The sequence below is a fragment of the Tursiops truncatus genome, unplaced genomic scaffold (genome assembly GCF_011762595.2).
Source record: "Tursiops truncatus isolate mTurTru1 unplaced genomic scaffold, mTurTru1.mat.Y mat_scaffold_139_arrow_ctg1, whole genome shotgun sequence".
In the NCBI taxonomy this organism is placed as follows: Eukaryota; Metazoa; Chordata; class Mammalia; order Artiodactyla; family Delphinidae; genus Tursiops; species Tursiops truncatus.
Genome location: NW_022983201.1, coordinates 23329 through 28409, shown reverse-complemented (window position 1 = coordinate 28409; position 5081 = coordinate 23329). Strand labels below are relative to the sequence as shown.

The following is a 5081-nucleotide window of genomic DNA, read 5'->3' as shown; positions in this document are numbered from 1 at the left end:
CCTAGGGCACTTCCACTTATGGTCCTATAGCTTAGGGAATTTAAAATCAAAAAGACACAGCCACCCCAAAGTTTGGAACGGCTCTGTTTACAAGAACCTCGTTTACAGTACAAGTTCAACATCGCAGAAAGTGAAAAATGGATAAAAAAGTTGTGGTATTTACTTACAAAGCAATATCACTCAGCAATGAAATCTGTGTCATCAGGCCCTTAGCAGCACAATGAGTGGATTCAGGTATGATGATTCTAACTGAAATAAGTCACACAGAAAAAGAAACATCATAAGATATCAGTAGGGCGGAGGTCGGGGCTGCGTAGTGGGAGGCGGACTGGCGAGGGGCGCCGGAAGAGCTGCAGGTGCGGCCCAGCGGCCGATTCCTCGGGCCCGCCGAGCCAGGAGGTACTGAGCCACCGCCGCCGCCGCCGCCGCCCTCGGCCCGGCCTGCAGCGGGGTATGGGGGCGGTGCGGCCCCTCGGCCCCCTCCCCCTCTCTCCCTCCTCTCCACCCCTCCCCTTCCCGTGGTCCCGGGCTCCCGGACCCTCCCCCAGGGCCGCATTCTCCTCTCCCCGTCTTCCTGTCCTCTTCCGCTGTCCTCTCGTTCCCCACCCCCAAGCATAAACACCCCTCCGCGTCCCAGGCGTCTCCCGTCGCCCCTCCCCCCTCCCCGGGGGTCCGCCCTCCAGCGTTCCGGGGGTTCCCGAGGTCTCTCCAGCGGCAGCTTTCTGTAAGCGCGGTCCCGAAGATGGGAGGCGCGGTGAGTGCTGGTGAAGACAACGACGAGCTGATAGACCATCTGAAGGCGGCGCAGTACATCCGCTCCGAGCTGGTGGAGCAGGCCTTCCGAGCTGTTGACCGCGCCGACTATTACCTCGAGGAGTTTAAGGAGAACGCGTACAAGGACCTGGCGTGGAAGCACGGGAACATCCACCTCTCTGCTCCGTGCATCTATTCGGAGGTGATGGAGGCCCTGGACCTGCAGCCTGGCCTTTCCTTCCTGAACCTGGGCAGCGGCACCGGCTACCTCAGCTCCATGGTGGGGCTCATCCTCGGTCCTTTTGGTGTGAACCACGGGGTGGAACTCCATTCAGATGTGACAGAGTATGCGAAGCAGAAGCTGGACTTTTTCATCAGGACGAGTGACAGCTTCGACAAGTTTGACTTCTGCGAGCCCTCCTTCGTCACCGGCAATTGCCTGGAGATCTCTCCAGGCTGCTCTCAGTATGACCGGGTGTACTGCGGGGCAGGCGTGCAGAAGCAGCACGAGGGGTACATGAAGAGCCTCCTCAAAGTCGGGGGCGTCCTGGTCATGCCGCTGGAAGAGAAGTTGACTAAGATAACTCGGACGGGTCCTTCCGCCTGGGAAACCAAAAAGATTCTGGCTGTGTCTTTTGCTCCACTCGTCCAGCCCTGCCAGTCGGAGTCAGGAGAATCACGACTTGTCCACACCCCTGGCGGTTCGCAGCCTCCAGGACCTGGCGCGCATTGCCATCCGGGGCACCATTAAGAAGGTCATCCACCAGGAAGCTGTGAACAAAAACGGGAACGGACTGAAGAACACTCCCAGGTTTAAACGGAGGAGAGTTCGCCGCCGCCGAATGGAAACGATTGTCTTTTTGGACAAAGAGGTGTTTGCCAGTCGGCTCTCCAACCCCTCTGATGACACCAGCTGCGGAGACCTGGAAGACGAGCGGCAAGAAGAAGAGGTGACAACCCCGCCGGACACCAAGCCCGAGCCCCCGGTGAACTTCCTGCGTGAGAAGGTCCTGAGCCTCCCTCTGCCAGATCCCCTGAAGTACTACCTGCTTTATTACAGAGAAAAGTAAGTCTGTGGTCCAGGGGAGGAGGCCAAGCCTTCCTGGAGGGCTGCCCGCAGCAGGTGCACTGGAGGAGGAAGGGGCTCCCACTCTGCATCTCGTCTTCTCGTCTGTCCTTGACTGTCCTGTAGAGTTTTCATCCAGTCATCTGATTTCTGTAAACATAGTCTGACAAACATAAGGTGCAAGGGGGAATGTCTCAAAAGGGCGAGAGTCTCCTGGAGGAGGGGTTGACTTCACACTCTCAGGAAATGCTGAGGTCTACACGTGGAGGTGGCCTGGAGACCGTTTCTTACACAAGGTACACGTGTCTGCATCAGAAAGGAAAACTGAAGTTGAAATTAATCTGTGTTTCTTATAAAAGGTGAGACAAAAAGCACAAGTTGCTAAGTGTATGAAATCTTTTCTGAGTGGGACACGCCTATGTGCAAGTTTGAATTTTACGGAATCAACCTCTTAATTACTGGCACCGAGTAATTAAAGATTTATTAAAAGATTAATTTAAAAGATTTAACTAAATGTTTTAGTTATTTGGAACGTGGATACTTGATTGAAAAGCCCTCTCTTATTTTAAGTAAATTAATTACATCTTACGTGAGTTGTCAATTGTAATTTTAAAAAACAAAAATTGTGATGGGGAGAGGAATGAACGTATCAGATTGCCAGGTGTCTTTGTGGAATTGCAAAAGAATTCCAAGGCATTTTTTTCTGACACCTTTTGTTACCTTTAAAGTAACCAACATTGAGTAATCCCGTCAAAGAAAGTCCTGAAGAATGAAACAAGTGTTGTGTGTAAGTAATGAGCTGCATTACTTTTGCCCCAGAGACAGAGAGTACTGTTGACTCAACTTTAAATACAGTCAACGGTGTCTAAGGCTCAGTCCTCAGAGCAGGTGGGAAGTACTGGCTGCAGGAAATGGATTGGGGACGGTGTAGACGGCCTGTGGGTTGGTGTTTTGTTTTTTTTTTCAGTTGGCTATTGTTCTGTAATCACATAACAGTACTGATTCATAGATTTTATCTTTTATAATTCTGGAGAAAAATATTTGTTAGTTTTGTAATTTTTCCTAAGAACAAACGCGTGTTTGGTACATTGCATTAGAACAGTTTCACTCAAGTTTGACTTGTGGAATCCATCTTCTCCAGCGCTGTGTGTTGAGAGCTTCCTGTCTTATTAAGTCGTGGGTCTAGAAGAAGAGGCCGTCCTTTTAGTTAGGTGGCAGAATGTTTACAAGTGACACTGCTTCTTCCAAAACATTGGTTCTTTTCAGACTTTTCAGTTTTAACCAAAGTTAAACCCCAAATCAGAGTCATCCAGATTTTATGATTCATTTGATCTCTCAGCCTCTCAGGAGTTGCTGGATTTCAGTGTCTTTGTGGTTTTACCAGCTTCGCGGAGTTCTGGTTATTTTGTTTTGCCATTTATGCTTTTTTAAAGTAACTGAGTCATTTTATCACAGAACACTGCGTGCACACATAGCTGGGAAAGCGGGTATATTGCCCTAAATGGGTACCGTTAAGCTGTTGTAAAGAAGGGTTTCTTCATAGTCGTGTTTACCTGCCTTTAACTGAACGTCAAGCCTCATTGTCTCAGAGAGAAAAGCATGAGTCACGTTTACTTGCTAAGACTTCGGTTTGCAGATCTTGTTGACGTCATTCTAATTGATTTGTAGAGACCTCTGCAACACGTGGACGTTTTTGGACATGATATCTGAAATATTTTATATTAGGTGGCTTGACTAAATGTTTTTCTGTAATTGTATATGGATTTCCTTTTTTTTCAACCACATTTGCCTTTATGCTAGATTGTAGAAAGTCTTTGCGAGGCATAAGACATGTTTTCCCCTATGTATGTTAAACCTTTCCTAACATTTTGTATTTACATGTTGGTTTGTGACTTTTAAACCAGAATTTGGTTACAAGATATATATATATAGATATTGAATATAATATATGTGAAATAATTTGGTATTGATCTATCTAATAAACATAAAGGAGAATCATCAGTGAGTTTCCCTGTGTGTCAGCACCTTTCTCCGGAGTCAGTCTGAGACACTACTTTCTGTTTTCAGACAGATGACTTATATATATAGTCTGTGTTGTCTGCAAGCTCTGTATTGTAAACCACATTCTAGACAATGGCTGACTTTTGTGTTTCGATTAGTCTGTATTTTTATATGTGACTTTCGTCTTGCAAGTAGTGCAGCCATAGACATGTGCAAAACAAGCAACAAATGTATAATATTAAGCACATAAGACAGAAGCCAGCTGCGTATTTAAAAGTATTTTTGCCCATCTGGAACTTTCAGGGGATTAAGGCGAGAAATATGAAACAAAGGTTTTGATGAACTGATACACAAGCGATACCAATAAAGGTAGTTACGGCAAAAAAAAACAAAAAAAAGATATCAGTAATACACGGAATGTAAACTTGGCTACACAGGAACTGAATTACAGAACAGAACAGGGTCTCAAATTTAGAAAACCAACTTATGCTTGCTTAAGGGGAAAGGTGAGTTGGGGTGCTGCATAAAACCAGATTGAAATGAGCACAGATAAAGTTCCTTAAGCCAAATATGGAATAGACAAGAGCTACTCCTTGCTCAACGAAATGGACTCAACACCGCATATTAAACGCCTAAGAATGTACCTGACTAGTAAGTATCTTAAAACCTATGGATTGCTATGTCTCCGAAAGAGAATCAAGCATGTGTACAGGGGCATAAACGCAGCAGTGATAGGATTGGAGAGGTTCGGTGAGCAAATGAAGACCCTTTGAAGTCATATTGCATGGTACCCATTCCACGGGTTTCAACTACCCAGGTTTAAGGTATTCTTCCTTCAGCTAAAACATGCATGTGGAACCTAGAGTATGATCAACCATGTGATCGGGAGACGTGTTCAAATATGTCTCAGTTTTCGTACCCTGGTACTCGGGTGCAACATTCCAGACGCTTTACTAACACTCTCCCGACTTGGAGAGTCAGTCCCTTTAACCTCCTGTTTGGCCCAGTTTGCAATTTCTGCGGAAGATGAACAGGAATAGCGAGAACCAATGAGAGACTAGCTGGAGGTGTCTGGACGGGCAAATTTAACTCTCATTTCCCACCAGGAAGAGGAATTAACCAAAGGCTCAGCGTGCCGTGCCGGAACCAGATTAGGGCCTGAAGCCATCCTGCGGTGTTGCGGCCAGCTCACAAGAAAGCGAGTTGAAGAAAGGAGCTCAGGGGCACTGTAATTCACAAACCTGCAGAGTTATAAATGACA

The 5081-nt window shown here is 46.8% G+C and overlaps 1 pseudogene; it reads left to right on the top strand.

Annotated features, from left to right (window-relative positions):
• The first annotated feature begins 377 nt into the window (after nt 1-377).
• Nucleotides 378-4032, top strand: LOC117310767 (protein-L-isoaspartate O-methyltransferase domain-containing protein 2 pseudogene; annotated as a pseudogene).
• The last annotated feature ends 1049 nt before the right edge of the window (nt 4033-5081 follow it).